The sequence below is a fragment of the Cebus imitator genome, unplaced genomic scaffold, assembly GCF_001604975.1.
Source record: "Cebus imitator isolate Cc_AM_T3 unplaced genomic scaffold, Cebus_imitator-1.0 Scaffold18, whole genome shotgun sequence".
NCBI lineage: Eukaryota > Metazoa > Chordata > Mammalia > Primates > Cebidae > Cebus > Cebus imitator.
In genome coordinates, this window is record NW_016107333.1 from 10,971,396 (window position 1) to 10,995,783 (window position 24,388).

Consider the following 24,388-nt stretch of genomic DNA (forward strand, 5'->3'; position numbering starts at 1 on the left):
TTTTAGTAGATACATGGTTTCACCATGTTGCCCATGGGACTTTTGAAATTCTCTGTCACTGAGAGTTGAGGTGACCACACCCTTGACTCATGCACGCCCATGCATTCTCTGCTCCAGCCACAGGTGCCTACTAGTTCTTTGGGCTTGCTGCTCTCTTGACTTGCATGCTGTTTCCACTGCCCAGAGTCCTTACCCACACTTCACCATAGAAAACCCCTATTTGTCCTCATGTCTCCACCGAGGCGTCACTTCCTCCAGGAGGTGTCCCTGACTTCCATCATTGTAGACTGGGCCAACTCACCCAATGGCCCCTGAGCTTCATGAGGACAAGGACTTTGTCGCATGTATGGCTCAACACACTCTTAACTGTGCACTGGGGTCTTCCAGCTCCCCTACTTACTAGCCATAGGACCTTGGACAAGTTACTCAACCACTCTGTGCCTCAGTTTCCCCACTTATAAAATGGGAATAATTGTCACTACCTAAGGGTTGTTGGGAGCATTAGAAGAGTTGCTACATATAAAGGGCTTGGAATGGGGACTGGCATACGGTAGGAGCTCAGTACATGAGGGTCTATATGTGCAGTTTTGCCTGTAGCATGCAGCACTCATTTGTTACATGTCAGTGGGATTCTGTGGAATGAGTGGTGAGCCAGGCATCTCTGGTCCCTGCTCTCTTGCAGCTGATCTTCAAGGCAGAGTGGATGGACATCAAACAAGAAAATCCTTAAATTAACAAGATGTTTTCAGATAGTTGTCCAGGGCTGTGAGGAACATAAAATAGGGTGAAAAGGTGGAGAGTGGTGGTGCCTTTAGACTGGGTGGCCAGCAAGGGTCTCCTGGGAGAGGTGGCATTGAGCCTAGACTTGAGCCTTAAGGGGGAAGGAGGCCTTAAGCATGGATGAAATACACAATGGCCAGCCATGGAAGGAGCCAAGGAAAGAGTGCTCCAGGCAGAGGTTTCACAAGTTCAAAGGCTCTGAGGCAGGAATGAGTTTGCGCAGCTGAGGAAAGCTAGAAGTCAAGGAAGCTGAGTTCAAGATGTTAGCAGGGCCCGACCCAGAGCTTACTCTGTAAATCACAAATGAATGAGTGAATGAACGAATGATTATAGGGGTGAGGTTCAGCCTGTAACTATAGTTTGTAACTGTGACTAGGTAGACCTATTGGTTGGAAAATAACTTTTCGATGTTTGCACAGAGGAAGTTGCTTATTTGTTCTGTCATTGACAATTGTTTGTGGTGTAGCCATATTTTTTAGTTTGTGCTGGGTACTGGGATCTCTGTCCTCTAGGGGTGTCTAGTTTACCGTGGGTAAATAAGGCAAGTGATTGTCATTGATCTCACCTCCGTCTGCCTGATAGTTCTACCTCTCCAACCTCACATGGACTCTGGGCAAAACGGAGCCCAGAGTCCTTAGCAAGGAACTTAGGTCACAGCAACTTGGGACAGAGCTGGGACTGGACTGTTCTCATTGGGCAAGATAGTGATCCACCCCTTAACTGATCAAAGGAGGCCCCACAGAAATGATGTATTAAGGTCCTGCAGCCCACTAGTGTCAGGTTGAGGATAAGACCCCAGGTTTCTGACCACAAGTTGGAAGGTGGTGTGTGGGTGCACTTAGCAGATAAAAAGAAGAAACCTTTAGCCCAGAAGATGAGGTTCCAAAATACCTTCAGCGGGGAGTAGACCTTAAGCATGGATGAAATACACAATGGCCAGCAGAATTTCATCACTAGGATACCAGTAAGGGCCTTCTGTCCCCCAAACCTCCCCCCACCCCAGCTTACTGGTTTCAAAAAGTTCACTACTAGGGATTCATTTATCTTAGTCACATGAAATAAGGATATAACTTTTATTCCCAAGGATGTTTGCTGCAGCCTCAGAGAAGGGAATAAAAACTGCAGACTGGAGAAAGCAGGGAGAGGGTTGTGAAGAAGACAGTCACCTCATGTAGTATTCTGCAGCCATTAAAAATTCTCATATGGGGAGATAAGCTCATAGAATATGTTAAGTGAGGGGTGCAGAATGCAGAAATCTCTCACAGCATGTTCACAACCATGAACCAAAACAAAAATAAACACACACAGAAAAGTGAAAGAAGGGTCTGGAACTATGGGGCTTACCCTGCTCTTCTTTTTGTATTTTCTAAAAAGATCATATAAATAGTCCAGCTCAACAAATGTTTATCTTGTGTACTTGCTAACTATCCACTTACTTCCAAATAGAAGAAATGATGAAGTTTAGTAAACCACGTCAGGACATTCAGTATTCATTCTTCCGACTTTTGGGAAGATGGCATTGTGAATTTCACCAGCGGCAATAATAATTATTAATACATCGCCAGCCACGTTATAGAGCGACCCCACATGCCTGGCACTGTGCTAGGCATTTTTCCCTTGGAGAAACTAGCCTTGCCTGGGACTTTACATTGAGGGATTTGGAGTCAGCCTATTTTTAGTTCCAATTCCTGCTCTGCCATTTCCCAACTGTGTAATTCTCTGTGCCTCTGTTTTCTCATCTGTAAAATGGGTGTATAAATTAGGCCTGACTCACACTGCAACAAGGTTGCAGTGAGGATTAAATGATAATATACGTATAAAGTGCTTAGAGCAGCGCCTGGCACACAATAACTTGATAAGTGTTGACTGTTGTTATTTACATATCCTTACTCATCTAAGCCTTACCATGGCCTCATGGGAGAAGGTGGTGTTATTGAAATGACTTGCTCATGGCTACATGGTCACCGTGCAGAGGAGCTAGAGAGTGTCCCATGTATACATGGTCCACTGCTTTCCTGCCCAGGAGCCCCAGGCTTGGCATAATAGGTCTAGCTGGTGGGGGCTGCAGGCTTGGCCCTCTCTGGCCCACCTAGTCTGCTCTGGCATCTTCCATATTTCAACTGTGTCCTGCCCATCAGGAAGGAGAGCAGCTACCAGGGTCTAGGTGTGAGTCTCAGGGCTGTGTGACCCTAGGTGGCTGACAGAGCCACCCCTGGCCTCACCCTGCACATCCATAAAGAAGGACTGGGGCATCATATGATTCACTGGCTTCATTCTATGGTGTCAGGAAGGAGCACTGACCTGGGAGTCAGGAGCCCAGTTCCAGCCCTGGTTCTGCTCCCTCTGCCCTCCCTTTTTGGCCCCAGCTTTCTTGTCTGTCAAATGGGAATGGGACAAGATGGTCCCTGAGCTGCTGTCCAGAGCCGATAATGGAATTCTGTATGAATTCCAAGGAGGAGAGTAGCCACAAATGCATCCGCTCCACACTGATGGGGCTCTTTCTCCAGCAAGCTTCACTTACTCTACCATTTCTCCAGTGTATTTTATCAGACCCACCTCCTCTGAGCTAAAGGAAAGAGAGTAGGAGAATGAAACAAACTCACAGCTCTGTTTATTCAGGCTCATCAGAGAGATCGCTTGCCCAAGGGCCTGTGGCAGGTCCTCTGAAATTTGATGAAGGCTGTGTTCTCGTTCATGTCACTTTGGTCCTCTGGGAAGCAGATGTGAAAATGGAGGTGTAAGTGTAAGAGATTTATGGAGAAAACACCTGTGAGAATTGGAGGAGAGCCTTCAGAGAGGGGTGCAGGTCTGACACTGTGAAAGGAAAGGTGGAATAAAGGCAGAATGGGGAAGAGGAGCCTCAGGCCACGATGCAGGTCTAAGGAAGCCCTAACCAACCCAACAGTGAGCTCCTGTGCAAAGATTCCTGTAGAGAAGTCCCATGCTCCACAGAATGGCAGGCCCTAGTTCCCCACCATACTCAGTCATCAGTGGGGCTCTGCTGGAAGAGGGAGTGGCTGTGCTGACACACTGTGGCAGATTGCAAAGGTGTTGCAGCTGGAGGCTGTCAGTCACTGTAGTCCAGAGAAGATCTGAGTAGCACCTCCCTAAGGCTGCCGCATGTTTTTCTTTTACTTTTTTTCTTTATTATTATTATTATTATTATTATTTTATTTTTTTGAGATGGAGTCTTGCTCTGTCGCCAGGCTGGAGTGCAGTGGCGTGATCTTGGCTCACTGCAACCTCCACTTCCTGGGTTCAAGAGATTCTCCTGTCTCAACCTCCCGAGTAGCTGGGATTACAGGCACACGCCACCATGCCCAGCTAATTTTTATATTTTTAGTAGAGACGGGGTTTCACCATGTTGCTCAGGCTAGTCTCGAACCCCTGACCTCATGATCCTCCCACCTTGGCCTCCCAAAGTGCTGGAATTACAGGCATGAGCCACCGTGCCCGGCCATGTTTTTCATTATTCATTTAATAGACACAGAACTCTGGGCCATGTGGCAGTTACTGATCTATGTACTTTATAAATATTACCTTAGTTAATCCTTACCTTTGCCTTTTGAGGCAGATGGTATTTTTAGTCCCATTTTATAGAGGGAGAAACTGAGCACAGAAAGGTTAAGTAAGTTGCCCAAGGTTTCACAGCTACTAGATGATGAGACACAAATCCAACCCAAGCAAGCTGCTTGGAGCCTGTGCCCTGACCACTCCACCACACTGCCTCCTCTCCAGCTGCAAATGCCTTAGTGGCAATTTCTGGAAACATTTCCATTTTATTTCTCATTGGCTCAGGACCTCATAGCTTCAACAGACTTTAGGAAGGAACCTACTGTGGTGGTTGGGGGCATAGCAGCTCCCCCTAAAGCTCCTACCTTGCTCCCTCAAAGACCAATGCCTTTGCATATACTGTTCTCACTGCCCAGAGCACTCTTCCATTCCCTCCTTGCCTAGGTAATCCCTCCTCCCATCGCTCCTTTGCCTGACCCCAAGATCTGGCCCAGGATAGGGATGGTACGTGGTGGGAAGGAGTTAGTTTACATTTACTGAGCACCTATTATGTGCTAGGAGCCAAGTTCAACCCTTTATGCAGATTGCCTCTCTTAACCATCATAACCACCTGTGAGTGTGGCCCATGGCTATCCCCGTTTTACAGATGAGGAAACTGAGGCTCACGGAGGCAAATCGACTTGCCCAAGGAGATGCAGCTAGGAACAAGTGGTGTCAGTATTTAAACCAGGCTGCCTGGCTACAAAACCCTGATCTTAAAATATGAGTTCCTCTCTCTAAGAGGGCAAAGGCACCAATGCTGGGATAAATAGGCAAGGGCCCTTCAAGGAATGTTCCTCCCCTTCCCTCTGCCAGCGCTGACAGCTCCTTGAGTGGGATTCCAGATCTGCTGCATTCATTGCCGCACCTCCATCATCTACCCAGTGCCAGGTAAATAGTAAGTGCTCAGTAAATGAATCTATTGAATGAATGAATAAACGAGTGAAAAACCTTCTCGTGACCTGCAGTCATCTTGATCCCCTTTGACCAGAGCCAGATTGACTTGTCAGCCCTCAAGATTTCCCTTCGTTTTGGGTGATAATTAGATTTCTATCCTGACTATCACAGTCATAGATATTCCTCCATTAAAATGTCTTTCTTTCAGGCTGGGTGCAGTGGTTCATGCCTGTAATCCCAGTACTTTGGGAGGCTGAGGTGGGCAGATCACTTGAGGTCAGGAGTTCGAGATCAGCTTGGCCAACATGGTGAAACCCTGTCTCTACTAAAAATACAAAAATTAGCTGGGCATAATGGGGCATGCCTGTGATCCCAACTGCTCAGGAGGCTGAGGCAGGAGAATTACTTGAACCTGGGAGGTGGAGGTTGCGGTGAGCCAAGACTACGCCACTGCACTACAGCCTAGGTGACAGGGTGAGACTCTGTTAAAAAAAAAAAAAAAAAAAAAAGAAAGAAAGAAAAGAAGAAAAAAAGTCTTTCTTTCAAAGTTGGAGACATCCCTAAATATGCTAACTCCTGTCCCTGACAAGGTCTCATCTTGAACAGGTCTCTTAAACCTCTGGAAGAAGGAATTGGGTGGCAGGAGTCTGATCACCAGGCTTCATGCAGGGTTAGCAGATTTGGGGTGGACCCCTAGCATGGTTTGGGGGTGGGATGGTTAAAAACCCCTAGACAAGAGCCCACCATTCAAGCAAGTGAGATAACTCAGCATTTGGGCCTAGGTCACCCTGAGCTGAGTTTTATTTTTATTTTGTAGAGATGGGATCTTGCTCTCTCATCCAGGCTAGAGTGCAGTGGTGTGATGATTGCAGCCTTGAACTCCCAGGGTCAGGTGATCCTCCTGCCTCAGACTCCTGAGCAGCTGGGACTACAGGTGCATGTCACCACGCCCTGGCTAATTAAAAAAAAAATTTTTTTTAAAGATGGCATTTTGCTATGTTTGTAGAAATGGGATTTTGCTATATTTCCCAGACTGGTCTCTAACTCTTGGCCTCAAGTGATCTTCACACCTCAGCCTTCCAAAGTGCTGGGATTATAAATGTGAGCCACTGTACCTGGCTGAGCCAAATTTTAGTCCTGGCTCTGTCTCTTCAAGCTGTGTGGCCTTGGGCAAGTCACTTTGCCTCTTTGGACCTCTATTTTGTCTTGTAAACAGAGGCCAGTGGGAGCATCTGCTAAGTAGAGCTATAGGAGGCTTGGTTATAGTCAGCCCTCAGTAAATGAGAGCTCTGCTTGAAGGGCCTTTGAGATATCAGCATCATTTCCTCCCCATCCCCATTTCACAATTGGGGAAACTGAGGTATGGGACAGGGAAATGCTTTCCCTGGAACATTCAGGCTCCCTGCCAAGTCAGGATGGGCTTCCTTGCTCCATGGGGGCCTCGCCTGCCTTCCTCTCTTCCCCACCAGCTGAACTCAGAGCCATGCCTGGCAGGTGCCGAGGGCGGCATTGGAGATGCAGAATTGGCATTTCTGGGCTCCCAGGACTCCTGGCACAGAGAAATCAACCCCTCTCAGCACCCACAGCTCTGCCTCCTGCTCCCTGCTTCTGCTCATATACCAGCTGGGACTCATTAGCTTCTAAAGAAAGCCAGGAGGTGGCCCAGGTGCATGGAGGCAGGGGGCTGTCAATATTGACCTGTGCTTGACCCCAGACTTTTTGGGTGGACAGGTTGCTAAGGAGTCAGAACATCCATATGCACCTAGTGCTTACCTTCCTAGCTTCCTGTCTCACCTGGCTGCAGAGGGTGAGGGGGAGCACAGGAGAGGCAGCATGGATGATCTGGGTTCACTTCGGCCACTTACCAACAAGTTATCTATCCTCTTTGTATCTCAGTTTCTTCAACTGTTAGATGAGGATGTTGATACTAATGGCTTACCCTGAAGGGCAGATGGGAGATGAGTGAGGTGTTTGCACATGGCCAGTGCTCAATAATGTCAGCCATTGTTAATTCCAAGGTTATCCTCTTACAGTGACCTCTTGGGTCTTTCAGCCCCAAGGAGCCTCTCTTTTCTCTGACTCCTGTGGCTCTAACTGTCAAGATCTTGCAATGAAATTCTGCTGAAACCCTAACCAGACTGTAAACTCTTCAAGGGCGGGTACCCTATACAGGTGCCCCGTATAGCCCTGGTACACAGTAGGTGCTTACTAAAAGGCTTGCTTGGTTGTGATACTACATGAACTTATGGAACCCTCTCAACTAGTTTTGGAGGTATATAATATGATTATCCCCTTTTATAAAAACAGGAATGGTGGGTAACATCGAGGTTAAGAACCTGCCCAAGCAGCTGGGTATGGTGGCTCACGCCTATAGTCCCAACACTTTGGGAGGCTGAGGTGGGTGGATCGCTTGAGGCCAGGAATTCGAGACCAGCCTGGCCAACATGGCAAAACTCCATCTCTGCTAAAAATACAAAACAAAACAAAAACAAAAACAAAAACATAGCCAGGCATGGTGGCATGTGCCTGTAATCCCAGCTACTGAGGCTGCGGCATGAGAATCATTTGAACCAGGAGGCAGAGGTTGCAGTGAGCCAAGATCAGGCCACTTAATTTCATCCTGTGTGACAGAGTAAGAGTCTGTCTCAAAAAAAAAAAAAAAAAAAAAAAAAAAAAAAAAAAAAAAAGAAAGAAAGAAAGAAAAGAAATTGCCCAAGGGCTCACATCTGTAAATCTGCAGATATTTACTGCAACCTGCTATGTGCCAGACACCATGCTAAGGGCTGAAGATACAGCAGTGAGCAAGACAAAGACCTGATCTCATGCGGCTTACATCCTGCTGAGCTGACAGTAGGTAGACATGCCAACGTCCTGTCATAGAAAGCACCAGGCAGACAAGTGGGCAAAGATAGAGAGAGGTGGAGCAAGAGCCATTTTAGATGGAGTAGTCAAGGAAGACCTCTCTGAGGAGGTGACTCTTGTGTGGAGTCCAGAATGCAGCAAGTGCTGGGTGGAGACAGGGAATCTGCTTTAGCTTTGCTGTGGCAGATTCAAGGTGGAATCCGAGAGATCCCAGGACTGGTGGTGCTTACAGCCCAGTTGCCTGGGTCAGCTTCAGTATAGATCAATGACTCCCCTGCCCCAGCAGACTTACCTTCCTGGAGCAGTTAAAAGGACGGGGCACACAAGTTAGATTCCCTGAGCTTCACTTTCTCATCTGTAAAATTGGGATTGAAAAGCGTAGCTTGCAATTCTGAGAATTGAGTTGATGAACAGAGATGGTCCACCTAAAATGCTGAGCCCAGAGCTGCACTGACCAGAAACACCTAGTCCTTGGTGGCTAGAGTGGGCAGGTGACCTTCCTTTTGGCCATCCAGCACCCTCCAACACCCTTGCTTCTGAGCTCTCACCTCCCACTCGTGGTGCCAATGCTGGCCTTCCCAGCCCCCTATTGGCCAGGGGTCAGTCAAGTGACCCAGGCTAACCTCGTGCGATTCTGGTGCGAGTGTGGTGGTTGCTACATTGAGTGTCCAGAGGTAGCAGGGACAAAAGTCCTGGTGTCAGCATCCAGCGCTGGTGTCAGCAGTATGAGCTCTGGGATGGGGACACATGGTGTGAGCAGTGAAGTCTCCCTCAGGGCAGGGCTTTGGCCTGACTTAAGGGCTTTTTTTCTTTTCTGGATATGAAGTCTGTAAGCCTTCTGACCCTCTTGGAGATCCTTCAAGCACGTCTGCAGCCATGGGTCCTGGACGACTGAGCAGCCCATGCTATTTCTGAAACTCCATTTTTCTCATGTTCAGCTGGACACTCTGTGCACAGACTCCACCCTTCTGGCCCAGATGGCCCCTTGGGACTATGCACATACCAAATTCCACTGTCCTCACCTTGAGGGCAGGGGCCTGGGTTGTTTATTTTTGTGTCCCCAGATCCAACACAGAGCGGCTCAGAGGAAAGGCTCAATGCACGTCCATGGTAGCAACAATTCAGTGGCACAGGATACAGTTTCCACACATCTCCCCATCCTGGTTGCTTCCCCCAACCACGTTCCAGTTTGTCAGTGTTCCTCTGAATATACAGAACCCAGAACTGAGCATAAAACTCCCAGAAATAAGTGAACAGAGCTGAGCAGCAGGAAACTGTCACCTCCCTTACTGTAGACCCCAGACTTCTAATTACATGACCAGACACTTACTAAGCATGTTTTGTTTCCCTGGGTGACATACATCAAGCTACTAGCAAATGTTCTGTGTTTATGGCACCCTACCCACATATTGTTGCAAAACCTCGCTTTACTGCCCTTCTCCCTTAATCTCATGCTTACAATGGTATTGCCCCCTCCCTCACTTCCCAGGAATGGCAGATTGATTACAGCTCAAGAGCCCAATCTTGATTGGTCCTAGCCTGGAACATGGTGCTGAGATAGATACTGTAACTGAGTTTGGGCTCAGTGAGAAAGACTGCTGCAATTGATTAACAATGTCTGCCAAGCTGCATAAAGGGAAGTAATGTCATTCCCTTTCACAAGTCCTAACCTGGGGTCCATGGAAAGAATTAGTGGGTCTGTCATTAACTTGGATAGGGAAGGTGTTACATCTTTAATTTCATTAACTTCTATCTGAAACTTATCATTCCTTCCATTATGAATCCAGACAACAGACCACAGTGGTGTTAGCAGGACCTGTGACCTTGTCACCAATAGAAATCACAGATTTTTAAAAATTGCATTACAGATGTTCTGCATATCTTGAAATATCATTGACATGCACTGTGACTTGTAAATGATAAGTTCTTTGCTAAGCACTCATTTACTCACTCACATTTGTTTAGCACCTAGTCAATAGCCTGGTGACATGCCAGGACCTGGGCTGGGTGTAGGCAAAAGGGAGATGTGTAAGGCTCAGTCCCTCCCTCAAAAGAGAAAAGCAGACAGTGACAATGGAAAGGCTTGATGCTTTGATGGGGGGAAGTAGCTGATGCCCCCAACCCATCCCAGAGGGATCAGGGAAGGCTTCCCAGAGGAAGTGGCCTCTCAAATGAGTAGGAACAAACCACACCCCTGAGTGCTGAGAAAAAGTGTTCAGGGAGCAGAAACAACATGAATAATGATGCTGGGAAAGAAAGAGGATGCCGGGCTTACAAAGTATTCCATGGGGGTGAAGGGAGGGGAAGAAAGAAGCAGGGAGCTGGCTAGAGGGGTCAGGCAGGCCCCCGGAAGTCATGCTCTGCGGTTCCCTTGCCGTGGGGAGGAAGGGGTGCTGGCGCTTGCTGCCCCATCTGTCTCAGTGGCATTGAGCTGTGACTTCAGTGGCCTGGGGAAGTTCAAGGTCACGTCTGGGGTGGAGGAGGTGGAGACCATGTCGCCAGGGTTGGCAAAGGCCAACTGGGAAGCTGGGGCCAATACCTGCCCCTCACTGCAGCCGCCACAAGGGTCCTTCTGCTCAGAAGGCCCGAGCAGGCTCTGTTCCTTTATTTATGGGCTGTGTGAGCAATTTGCTCCTTGCCGGCCGGCTGGCTGGGTGTGTGATGCGGGGATTACTCACGCCCCAGTTGTGGTCTGGCCTCTGCAGGCTGCGGGGTAGTGAGTGAGGTAATTAAGTGTAAAAGATGGAGCAGGCAAGGGAGGGCTGAGGGCGGCGAGCAGTCACTGGTTCTTTTCAGGAGCAGGGGAGTGAGATAATGTAGGATAATAGCCTAGCCAGGCCCTGCCCAGGCAGCCCGGCCTGTGCCGAGAGGTGCCCCCCAAACAACCAACATAATTCAGCCTTTTCAGGGAAAATGGGGGGGCTTGGGCAGGGCTTGGCTCCCAGGGACAGCTGTATGGAAATGACAGCTCCTCTCCTTCGTCCTGTCCTGTGTGGCTAAGGGTAGGGGCAAGTGTAAGTGTCTTCAGCTGGGGATGAGGCTGGGGCCGGGGACAGTAGATGGAACCAGGAAGGCCAGTGTTTGAGAGGAGGGATCCACACAGGGCTGGGAGACTACACAGTGGTTTGTGGTGGCAGACTCCAAGGCCTGACTCACCTGGTGGAAACTGGCATGGCCTTGGCTAGCTGTGTGACATTAGCCTAGTCGTGGTCCTTCTCTGAGCCTCAGGACTCTCATCTGTCAAATGGGGCTGTCAAACAATCCCTACTTCCCAGGGGTGTTTGGAGAATGGGGTGTTTGGAGAATAATGTGTAGTGCCTGGCACACGGGGTGCTCGGTAAATGCTTGACATGGTGAAGTCCAGAATCAGAGTGCACTAGTCATTCACTCATTTAGCGAATAAACGTTTACTGAGTGCCTACTGTGTTCTAATGGCTCCTGGGAAAGCAGCAGTGAATGGAACAGAGTCCCTTTCCTCTTGGAGATGACATTCTAAGATGGGAGACAGACCATTAATCATGAAACACATAAGCATAAAAGGTCATACCAACAATACTACCTCTGAAGGCTTATCCTACAGACATGTTTGCACACATATGGAATGAATGCATTCATGGTTATTTATTGCAATTTTGTTTGGCATAGCAAAATCTTAGTAATGATCTAAATGTCTGTTACACATGGACTGACTGAAGTACGGAATATCTGAATGATGTAATATTAGCCATCAAAAAGGGTGAGACCATTTCTGCTTTTATTTATTTATTTAAAGATAGGGTCTCACTATGTTGATCAGGCTGGTCTCAAACTCATCACTGGTGAGATCATTTCTTATGTACTGATATAGAAAGCTCTCTAAGATGTCTTGACAAATAAGAAAAGGAATGTGAAGGATAGTATCTGTAAAAGAGGAGGCAATTAAAAAATGTATTTATATTAGCTTGTGTATATATAAAACTAACAATAGTTTCTACTCAAGGACAGGAGTAGTGTGGGAACGAGAGAGAGGGAGGGGAAGGTTTTCACTGTATACTTTTCTCTAACATTTATTTTTGTGTGAAGTTAATGTATTTCTAGTTCAAAAAATAGAAAATAAATATTCAGCTTCCTCTTTCCTCCTTCCTCCTTTCCTTCCCCAGCATTTGTTGGAGGCGGCTGGTGGGATTTGGGACTAAGCAGGAAAGGCAGCTGAGTGAGGCGGTGGCTCAGTGTGCCTGGGGATTGAACATACAGGTTCATAGATCAAGGATAATGAGAGCCAGGTTGCTCACCATCAGAGACGGGATTACAAGTATGAAAACAGGAAAGGCTAGAATAAACCCTGTGGTGTTAGACTGCAGTTGGAGGAATCAGTGTAAACTCGTGCCTTTTGATATATATAGTTACATAAGCATGCATGCAAGTGTGTGTGTGTGTGTGTGTGTGTGTGAGACACATATGTGCATTTCCCAGCTCTGTCCACAAAGACAGCAATAACGAATACACCATATAGCCTTGAATACACCTAACACCCAGATCTCTGGTTTTATTTTTTATTATTTTATTTTTATTTATTTATTTATTTTGAGACAGAGTCTTGCTCTGTCACCCAGGCTGGGGTGCAGTGGTATTATCTTGGCTCACTGCAACCTTCGCGTCCTAGGTGCAAGCGATTCTCCTACCTCAGCCTCCTGAGTAGCTGAGATCACAGGCATGCACCACCATGCCCATCTAATTTTTGTATTTTTAGTAGAGACAGGGTTTCACCATGTTAGCCAGGCTGATCTCGCATTCTGACCTCATGATCTGCCCACCTCGACCTCCCAAAGTGCTAGGATTACAGGCGTGAGCCACTGCGCCCAGCCCAGATCTTGGGTTTTAAATACCATCCTCCATTGAAAGGAATCAGGGATGGGGAAAATGGTAGATTTGAGGGCTGGGGTGGGGGGAAGTACTCAGTGCCTGGCACCGTGGTACATCAAGCATCTAACTGTGCCATAAGATAGGAAGGTGCTCAAGTAATACCGAGGACACGTTGAAAGGGCCAAGGTGCCAAGTTAAAGGGATTCTCCCAATAGCCAAATCTGGGACAATTTGAGTATCAGAATAATGACAGTAACAGATTATAACTATTAAATAAAAATAGTACTGATATAAGCACACATACATGTGTTACATACATACATACATACACACATGTGCAGGAGGAGAAAGCTCTTTCTTACATTAGAATACCCAATAAGAGATGGAGAAGGAAGGTTGGAAATAGTATAGTAATAATTGATTCGAGCAAGAAGCATTATTAGATGCTAAAACTCAAGCTAGATGCTAAAACTAAAGCTGTGTAGTTCATCTGAGGTATAGCTCCTCTGAGGTTCGTTGTCTCATGGCCACAGAAAACTAGGACTTGGACACAGCAGAGTGAGGTTAAGAGCAGAAGGTGAATATGCAAAAGGAAGAGAAAAGCTCTCTCTGTTGCAGAGGGAGGGGTCCTGAAGAAAATGGCTTGTCCCCAAGTTCATTCTTGTGGGCAATATGCAGTTCCTTGTGGTTGTGGGACTGACGTTATTCCACAAGATAAATAATTGCAAAAGGAAGGAGGGTGACTTTACAGTGAAGAAACATGGCAGAGATTGTCTTAGTCAAGTGATCAAAAGCTGCGTCACCTGTTATTGGACAAACTGGCATAAGCCTCCTGATAGGAAGCAGAGGGAAGAGTGAAAAATCACTTCTGTGATGTTCCTGCCAAAGATGCAAAACTGAAATCTAATCACGTGGAGCTATCAGATAAACCCAATGTGAGGAACCTTCTACAAAATAACTGGCCTGTACCCTGGGCAAGTATCAAGGTAATGAAAGGCAAAGAGAAACGGAGGAAGCATCATAGATTAGAGGAGGCTAAAGAGATAAGATGTAATACAGTGAGTGATTCTGGATGGATCTTTTTGTTTATTATAAAGGACATTATTATTGGGACAATGGACAATATTTGGGCTCTGAAGATTGGACGGTAGTAATATATCAATGTCAATTTCCTGATTTTGATGATTTTATTGTTGTTATGTAGGAGAACATACTTGTTTTTAGGAAATACACACTAAAGTATTCCAAGATAATGGGGAATCAAATTGACAATCTACTCTCAAACAGTTCAGAGAAAATCTCTCTATCTATAAATCTCTAAGAGAGAATAATAAAGCAAATATGTTTAAATGTCAACATTTGGAGATTCTTGGTAAATAATATATGGGAATTCTTTGTACAATGTTTGCAGCTCTTCTATAGGCTTAACATTATTTTAAAATAAAGGTATTTACATGAAACTGAAACCATATGTCAAGTAGTGATAAATGATAGTTAGAAAAATCAAGTGGGCAAGGGAACAGAAAATGAAGGGGTGGTGCTATTCTAGATGGTATGGTCAGGGCAGGCCTCTCTAGGGGAGGACCTTTGAGCAGAGACCCAGTGGGAGGGAGGGAGTAGCTCTGTGGACACTTGGGGAGAGCCTTCCAGGCTGAGGGACTCATCTGAGAAAAAGCCCAGAGTGGAGCCAGCTTGGCCCATGTATTAGTGTCTATTGCTCTGTAACAAATCATCACGAACTTAGTGGCTTTAAACAACAGCCATTTAGCTAACAGTTCTGTAAGTCATAGCCTGGCACAGAACAACTGGGTTCCTTGCTCAGGATAGTACAAGGTAGAAACCAAGGTATAGGCTGGACTTAGTTCTCATGTGAAGCCTCTGGGGAAAAAATTCACTTCCACATTCTTTTTTTTTTTTTGCAGTCGCAGGCAGGAAAGGAGGAAATTATCGATAGAAAAAGCTTGGAGATCCTGTTGCAGTCACCCATTGCACTGTTGGAGGCTGGGATTAGTCCATAAGTCTGCAGGTAATACCAGAGTGTTGCCCTGGCCAGGAGCTCTCCGTTGCCTCTGGACTTCTTCCAGCCCCACAGGACCATGGTGAGGCTCTCCTTGAAAGGAGACCAATCCAAAACAAAGCCAAGGTTCCCAGCACCCTGAGGGCACTGAGGGATTGGCTAAGTTCTCCCCGGCAAGCCTTTCCCCTGAGAAAATGGAGGACAGAGGCCTTAAAATGAAAGAGTTGGGATCTGCTCCTATACTCACCCTTTCAATGAATCTATCTTGGATCCCAGGCAGGCCCTCACAATTAAGCGGTGTTGTTCATCTGAGGTCCGTTGTCTCATGGCCACAGAAAACTAGAACTCAGCACACCAGAGTGAGGTTCAGAGTGGAAGTTTAATAGGCAAAAGAAAGAGAAAAGCTCTCTCTGTTGCAGAGAGAGGGGTCCTGGAGAAGATGGATTGCCCCCAAGTTCATTCTTGTTGTGGGCAATGTTCAGTTCCTTGCGGTTGTGAGACTGACAGTAGCAGACGATTTTCTTGTTGGCTGTCAGCTCCTAGAGGCCGCCTGCATTCCTTGATGTGTGGCCTCTCCATCTGTAAGTGAGCAGTGCTGTGTTGAATGCTCCTCATGCTTCACGTCTTTGACTTCCTCTTCTGTGACCAGCTGGAGAAAACTCACTGCTTTAAAAGGGCTCATAGGATTAGGTCAGGCACTGTGTTAGTTCACTTTTGCATTGCTATGAAGAAATACCTGAGGTTGAGTGATTTATAAAGAAAAGTGGTTTAATTGGCTCATCGTTCTGCAGGCTGTACCAGCATGGCTCCAGCATCTGCTTCTGGTGAGGCCTCGGGAAGCTTCCAATCATGGTGGAAGGTGAAGGGAGAGCAAGTGGTGTCACATGGTGAGAGCCAGAGCAAGAGAGAGAAGGGGGAGGTCTCAGACGCTTTTATTTTTATTTTTTGATACAGAGTCTCACTCTGTCGCCCAGGCTGAAGTGCAGTGGCATGATCTCGGCTTACTACAACCTCCGCCTCTTGGGTTCAAGTGATTCTCATGCCTCAGCCTCCCGAATAGCTGGGACTACAGGGGGTGCCACCACACACGGCTAATTTTTTTTCCATTTTTGGTAGAGGTGGAGTTTTGCCATGTTGCCCAGGCTGGACTCGAACTCCTGAGCCATGGCGATCTGCCTACCTCAGCCTCCCAAAGTGCTGGGAGTACAGGCATGGGCCATGGCACCCGGCCCCAGACTCTTTTGAACAACCCGATCTTCTATGAACTAACTGGTGAGAACTCACTTATTACCAAGGGGATGGTGCCAAACCATTCATGAGGAATCCACCCCCAAGATCCAATACCTCCCACCAGGCCCTGCCTCCAACACTGGGAATCATGTTTCAACATGAGATTTGGAGGAGACACACATCCAAACCATATCAGGCGCATACAGAGAATTTCTGTATCTTAAGGTCATTTATGCCAAATAACATAAGCTGATCACAGGAGTAAACACCACCATATTCACGGCTCAGGGTATTTTACAGGAAATGTACACCCGAGGGGGAGGCCTGGGCTGAAATCCTGGGGCCATCTTAGAATCTGCCTACCATAGTTAGGGGGGTTGAGAAACAAGAAAGCTAGTGTGGCTGGAGCACAGTGAACAGGGGGGTGTAGGCAGGAGAGAGAACAGAGTATCATAGGTGGAGAGACACATCTATACCACCTAGCTTGATGGGGGGCTGAGGGCCTGAAAGTCACCTTGTGCCATTTTGGTTCCTGAGGAAGGGGAGAGCCGTGTCAGTTCGTCCGTGGATTCACTTGCATTAAAAAACAACCCTGGGGTAGCACTCAGTAGATGATGTAAGTCAACAGAAGGCATGTTGAAGAGTAGCCCTTGGAGAACCAGTGGGCTGCTGGGCATGGGTGATAAGATCTGCTCTGTGCATTTGATCCAGCAGGCACAATGCCAAGAAGCCACGGGCTCGTCAAGGGTCCATGGAAAAGTCTGAAATCTAAAACAGCTGGCTGGAAAAATACTTTAAAACTTGCCAAACTTGAAAGACTTAATGAAGTACCTACCAAGTAGCATTGTGCCAACGGGTGATTAGCAATGCCTGAGTCTCCTAATAGTTACACATGCGTTCTATTTGATGTGACTGCATTTCGTTTCCATTTTAACATTATTATATTTATTTTTTCATAGTATCATGTGCAATGTACAAATAAAAAGTAGCAAAAGGAGACGCAGTGAAAAGCAAGTCTCTCTCTTACCTCTGACCCTCAGCCACCCTCTCCCCCTGAGGCCAGTTTCCTGTGCACAGAGGTATTTTGTGCACATGCTAATGAACGTGGATCTATACACTTGACTCCTCCCCTTTTCACAATGGTGGCTGTTCTGCCTGCTTTTTTGTTCACTTGGCAGTATATCTTGGAGATGTTTCCTATTGGCTTGTGTGGAGCTGCCGACTCTTTTGTACAGCAGCAGAGCAGTCTGTTATTTGGATGAACTGTCATTTATTAACTAGACATGCCCACAACCCTGCCACCTCTTTTCCTAACACACTGGGCAGTCTTTGCCTCTCCGGGGCTCCCTGGGAGAGCCACAACTTTCACACAGATGACACCCACCTCTGCACATGGAATCTGGCTTGCCCAGTGGCTACCTGACAGGGCTGAGTGACACCACTCAGAAGTGCAATGAAGTCAGAAGGCAGTGAAGAAGGAAGAAGAATTTATTAGGTGCCCAAGGAAGGGCTCAGTCCTGCTGATCTAAACATTGTCATTGACACCTCCTGATGTGTTTCTCTAGAATGGCTCCAGGGATGGATTGCTGGGAATGAGTACAAAATAATGCCCAATTGTTTTCCAGAGTGGTTGTACAGCTGACCCCCTTATCACCAGTGTCAAGGAGTCCTTGTTCCACATAACTGATCACATTTGGATTTGTCTAGCTTTTTAAATTCTGCCAATCGAGTAGACAGGAAATGAGCTTTTAATTTGGATTTCTCTAATTACTCAGAGGTTGAGCATCTTTTCAAATGTTTGTTGGCTGTTCATGTTTTCTCTTCTCTATGTCCAAATCTTTAGCCCATTTTTCTTTTGATTATTTGTCCTTGTCTTATTGATTTGAAGGGGCTCTTTACGTATTTGAATGCTAATCTTTGTCAGTCAAACTGTTACAGATATCTTCTAGCTTGTGACTTGTCTTTCCACTTTTAAAAAATGGGGAACTTTGATGAACAGTATCAGTTATAATGTAATGGATTTATTACTATTTGCCTTTATGGTTTGTCCTTTCTGTTTCTTGCTTCGGAAATCCTTTTCAACCCAAAGCCATCCCCATGTTTCTGTGATGCACATGTGTATATATATATGTATGTGTGTGTGTGTGTATGTGTGTGTGTGTGTATATATATAATTTTTTTAAGTTTTTTTTGTCTGTAAGTTTATTCAATGTAAAATAATTCTCTCCAATTTTACTGAGGTGGCTGACCATGTCCATGACCAAATCCGGCTCGAAACTGGAATTCGGTTGCTGACCCAGCCCCAGCGTCAGCTTTCTTGCTGGTACCAGGGGTCACAGCGCTCTGTCTGTAGGTATCTCTGTCGGTGTCCCCTCTTGTGAGTCTTGCAGGTCGCTCACCCTCCAGACCTTTAGGCTGAGGCCTGCCAGTCTCTGGATGGCTGTGGCGTAGGGTGGCAGGCACAATCCCCTGGGGAGATGGAGGTCATCATGGGGATACTGGATACCCTCATTGGTAAGGTACCAGTAGGAGCGTCTCCAGGCAAACTGTTCCTTCACGTAGCCCTGGGACTTGAGAGACTGCCTGGCTTTCATGACACGAAGATTGGGCACATTCTTGTCTGCCAGCTCTGGTGCTTAGGCATGTGGACGTCCTTCTTGGCCACTATGACTCCCTCCTTAAAAAGGAGTTCATACATGGCAATCCGGTTCTTCTTAGACATCAACATCTTGGTGGCTGTAGGGTCCAGAGCCGGGGCTGGAAAGGAAGGAGCATGCCATATATATATATATATATATATATTTTTTTTTTAAAAGAGATCATATGTGCATACTGTTTTTTAGCTACTTTTCCACTTACCTAAAATGAACATTTTTCCATGTCTAAATGTTCTATGGCATCATTGGTTGCATAGTTTTCCACTGTATGGAATATACGCTCTTCATTTACTGAATCCCCTATGGTGAACATTTAAGTTGCTTTCAGCTTTCACTATGATCAACAATGCTGCCAAGAATATACTGAAGCTGTTGTGGTCCACATTCCTGATTATTTCTCTTAGATAAAGTCATAGAAATGAAATTGCCCATAGAATTTAAGGTTTCTGATACATTTTACCAAATTTGCCAGAGGATCCACTTTTGATTCCTTTCCAAGAAGCATTATGCCGTCGTGTTCAATTGCCCTTCCCAAGAGTCTGGAATCAGCAACATAGGGGTCCTGGAGATGGTGTGTTGAACCAGAGCTGTTAGCAGGCATGTTCTGTTGTGTGCAGAAGAAGTTACTGTGGCACATAAAGATTTTCCCTGTCCTTTTCCTTCCTACCCTCTCCCCACTCCTGACAGCTAAGATGCCATTATTAGTATTATTAAAAGAAAAGAGCCATGAAATTAGGCCTGCTTTGGTAATGATTCTCGGCAAATTAATTGCATTTCCAATGGCATAAGCTCTTGTCTCAACCAGCACCTCTATGTGTTGAAGGCAGGAAGAGGGGTCCCCTACAGCTGCTGCCCCCTGGGCTGGACAAATAACGTTCTCATAAATTGTTTGCCCAGTCAATGAAGGATTTGTTTTTTTGTTTGTTTGTTTTGTTTTGTTTTTGACAGGGTCTCATTCTGTTGCCCAGGCTGGAGTGCAGTGTCATGATCAGGGTTCACGCAGTCTTGACCTCCTGGGTTCAAATGATCCTCCCACCTCAGCCTTCCGAGTAGCTCAGACCACAGGCACACGCCACCACACCTGGCTGATTTTTGTATTTTTTGTAGAGATGGGGTTTCGCCATGTTGCCCAGGTTGGTCTTAAAATCCTGGACTCAAGCAATCCAACTGCCTCAGCCTCCCGAAATGCTGAGATTACAGGCATGAGCCAACGCGCTCCCAGCCAGGAATTTTTTAAAAGTCTCCTGGATTATCTTGGATGAGAAAAAAAAAAAAAGAAGTCTCCCAGAGAACTCAAAACCCCTAGATCAGGATTCCCCCAACTTCCAAGGGGTGAGAGGTGGGTACCAAGCATTTAATTTTTAAGCATTTATTTTAGCAAATATCAACATGTATAGTAATTGATCCATTTCTAATAATTGACACTAATTTTCCTTTATGGCAGTACAAAGTTTCCCATTAGCATGAATTGGCTTTTTCTTTTTTAAATGAGGACATTTAAAGAAAAATATTAAGTAAATTGGTGAAAGACAGCCTGCAGATGGGGGTGGGGAGGAGGTGGTGTGATTCTGTCCAAACTTCTAGAAACATTGCTTCAATGGAAACCCCTCCTTAAAGAAGGCCCTAACCCAGGGCTGGGTTGGGTCAGGGGAAAGCAGGGCCTTGGGATTCCAGGCCAAGGGCTCTGGGAGGCTCTGGAGCATGCGGTGAAGCTGTCACAGTCGAAGTCTGGGCATCTGGGAGGGGCTTTCGGAGCTCTTCCTGGTATTGAAATCATATTTAGGGATTAAAAAAAGTGTGATCCTTGGCCAGGCGCGGTGGCTCACACCTGTAATCCCAGCAGTTTCAGAGGCCGAGGTGGGTGGATCATGAGGTCAAGAGATCGAGACCATCCTGGTCAATATGGTGAAACCCCATCTCTACTAAAAATACACAAATTAGCTGGGCACGGTGGCATGCACCTGTAGTCCAAGCTACTCAGGAGGCTGAGGCAGAAGAATCACTTGAACCCGGGAGGCGGAGGTTGCAGGGAGCCGAAATTGTGCCACTGCACTCCAGCCTGGGCAACAGAGCGAGACTCCACCTCAAAAAAAAAAAAAAAAAAGTGATCCTTCTCATTGTGTCATTTGACACTCACAGCAACTTTGTGGAGTTTTAGGCAATAAGGAGATTGCCCTGTCAGTTTACAGAGGAAACTGAGGCAGGGAGAGACGCAGCGATTAGCCCAGGGTCTCAGGTGAGTAAATGGTCTCAGTGGTGGGTGCGGGCAACATGACTGGAAGAAGCAGAATTTGGTCTGGAATTTGTGGAGATGTGTTAGGAGTTCCACCTCTGGGAACAGGACACTCAGCCCTCTCCTGATAACAATAACAGCCACCATTAGCATTACGGAGTGCTCGCTGCAGGCTGGCTCTGTGCTGAGCAACTCTGGCTGTCTCACTGCACACTTTATACTAACGCGGTGGGAGGGGAGGTGTCATTATCCCCCAGAAAGTGTCAAGGGCAGGAGTTATTGATTCATGGTGTCTGCTCTTGTAGAAATTTGAATTCCAGTAAGGGAGAGGGGAGCCAGAAAATAACCACGGGAAGACATCAATGATTGAGATAATTTCACATAACGATAAATGCCAGGGAGAAAAAACCCACAGGGAAATGTGATATGGTGGCCTCTGGAGGTAGGGAAGGAACTGTTCTGGATGAGGCCATTGGGGAAGGCTTCTCTGAGGAGGTGACTTTAGAGCTGGAGCCAGTAATGTACTGGACTTGAACCTGGGTTTGTGGCATAGGAAAGTCCTGCGCCTGACTCCAAACCTCCCCCTCTTTTGTCTCCTGTGGATTACAGAATGCTTTTGCCAGAGACTCAATCCTTGTTTTTTTGTTGTTGTTGTTTGTTTGTTTTTTGTTTTTTTTTGAGACAGAGTCTCACTCTGTCACCCAGGTTGGAGGGCAGTGGCTCGATCTTGGCTCACTGCAACCTCTGCCTCCTGGGTTCATGCAATTCTCCTGCCTCAGCTGTCTGAATAGCTGGCATTACAGGTACACGCCACCAAACCTGGCTAATTTTTGTATTTTTAGTAGAGACGGCGTTTCACCATGTTGGTCAGGCTGGTCTCAAACTCCTGACCTCGTGATCCACCTGTCTTGGCCTCCCAAAGTGCTGAGATTATAGGCATGAGCCACCATGCCCGGCCAATCCCCTGTTAAGAATCATGGAGTTGGCCAGGCGTGCAATGGCTCACTCACGCGGTGGCTCACCCCTATAATTCTAGCACTTTGGGAAACTGAGGCAGGTGGATCACTTGAGATCAGGAGTTCAAAACCAGCCTGGCCAACATGGTGAAATCCTGTCTCTATTAAAAATACAAGAAATTAGCTGGGCGTGATGGCGCATGCCTGTAATCCCAGCTACACGGGAGGCTGAGGCAGCAGAATTGCTTGAAGCTGGGAGGTGGAGGTTGCAGTGAGCTGAGATCCCACCACTGCACTCCAGCCTGGGCGACAGAGTGAGACTCTGTCTCAAAAAAAAAAAAAAAAAAAAAAAAAGAATCATGGAGTCATGGCTTAGGGAATGGAGTGTCCAGGACCTATGGATGAAAGGATGGTAAAATATCAAAGCCAGAGAGGCCTCACCTGTGGTGCTGCCTTATCCAACTCCAGGGGCTTCCAGCACTCGCCTACAGTGGAGTTATGCAACACTGGGGGCCTCTCTAGATGATTTCCCTGGCCAAAGGGAAACCAAGTCCCAAAGACGAGATGGGTCCTGCCAAAGGCTGTAGCCTATAGCTGTGCAAGTTGTGCTGGGCTCCTGGGAGCCCAACTGGAGGCTAAGGGGATGACTTTCATCCCACCAGGGGGCTGCTCCAGGAAGAAAGGGTACCTGTGTCTAATTCACACAAAGGAATGCTATGGGCTAGGGTGGCCCTGAGCCTAGTGGAGGATGGGGGCAGAGGTGGGATCCTCACATCGTCGTGCCATCCTTTTACCCACCTGTCCTGCTTCCCGCTTTGTTCCTGCCAGTCCCTGGAGGGCAGGCGGGTGAGCATCCTCACCATTGAGGGATGCCCCCTCCTTAATTGCGGCAAGGGGGGCCTTTGCAGCCTGGTGTAGGCCTTTCAGGACAGTGAAGAGGAAAAGAAGCAAGCTGGCTGGGACTCCCTGGGGTTTTCGTGGAGCTGACAGGCTGAGGAGTGGTTGGTTCTGGGGGGCGGGGGTGGCCCAGAAGTGCCTTATCTCCTCTGGGCCAGTGTCAGCTCCTGTCCCCAGCCTGCAGCACAGGCTGGAGCTGCCAGCCGAGACTGGGGACCGCAGCGAATTTGCATTTATATTGGAGACTTCTGTTTCCAGGGCCTGAGGGGAGGAGGGGTGGCCACCACCATCAGCTGAGCAGAGATGCAAGAGAGGAGGGGCCTGCAGCCCTGTCCTGCCAGGGGCACAGGAAGTGGCCGGTGGGCCCGGACTGCCTGGCTGAGGGAACAGTGGCACAGAAGGTTCTCTGGGCATGCGGCCGGCCCCAACAGCCTGCCTGTCCACCCTCCCAGACTCTTGCCAACATCAGCTGGGAGTTGGCTCTGCCTCCAGGCCTGGGAGAAAGGTCAGAGGCCTGTGCCAGCAAGGGACTAAGCAAGGCCGAAGTACTCCTGTGACAGAGTGCAACTGCATGTCACAGTCTCAACCCACAAAATTGTAAACTGTTTCAGAAAGAAACGGAGGCTCAGAGGGGTATTAGCCATTAACGCAAGGTGAACCAGCTCATTCTCCACGCCCTGTGAGCCCCTCAGGAACACCCAGGATACTCACACACCCTGGGGGATGCCATCTATACTTAGGGGGGCAAAGAGGAGTTGACGCCCCTTTTCTGGCTAAGTTCTGGGGGATCAGGGGAAGTAATCACAGGCTCATGACACTGTTAGGGCTGGTTTTGTGACAGCTTAGGAATCATGTTTCTTTCTCACTTTACATTTTCTTTTGGTTTTAGAGACTGAGTCTCATTCAGCTGCCCAGGCTGGAGTGTAGTGCAGTCATGGCTCACTGCAGCCTCAACCTCCCGGGCTTGAGAGGTCCTCCCACCTCAGCCTCCTGAGTAGCTGGGACCACAGGAGCATGCCACCATGCCCAGCTAACTTTTTAATTTTTTATTTTTACTAGAGACTGGGTTTCCCTGTATTACCCAGGCTGGTCTTGAACTCCTGGCTTCAAGGAGTCCTCTCGCCTTGGCCTCCCAAAGTGCTGGTGTGAGCCATGGCTCCCGGCCTCATGTTTCATTTGATGGTGACATCCATAAAATGGATTTTTTTAGGGCCAAATTCAGACCAGGTTTCCCCTTGTCTTTGGAGAATGTAGTTTCTCCCATTTGTGAGGTTCCATGTAGAGAAGGAATGGAAGGAAGGAGAGAAGACAAGAAGGGAAGGAGTGAGGACAGGAGGAAGAGGAATAGGGAGTGAAGTGTAGAGTAAATAATAGAAGAGGGGATGGCAGGAAGGAATGGAAGGAGGGAAGGGTGGAGAGGGAGCAGGTGAGAAGACAGAGACATCCTGACCCTGCCCCCAAAGGC

At 47.3% G+C, this 24,388-nt stretch overlaps 1 long non-coding RNA gene and 1 pseudogene across 1 annotated transcript in view; one reads left to right on the forward strand and one right to left on the reverse strand.

The window, feature by feature from the left end:
* Positions 1 to 14,861: 14,861 nt before the first annotated feature.
* LOC119469244 overlaps positions 14,862 to 24,388 on the forward strand; it is a 49,207-nt gene continuing 39,680 nt past the window's right edge. Inside the window, exon 1 of the long non-coding RNA XR_005198054.1 lies at positions 14,862 to 14,959. This is a non-coding gene — a long non-coding RNA (uncharacterized LOC119469244). The remainder of the gene's footprint in view (positions 14,960 to 24,388) is intronic.
* Positions 18,375 to 18,921, reverse strand: LOC108291394 (annotated as a pseudogene).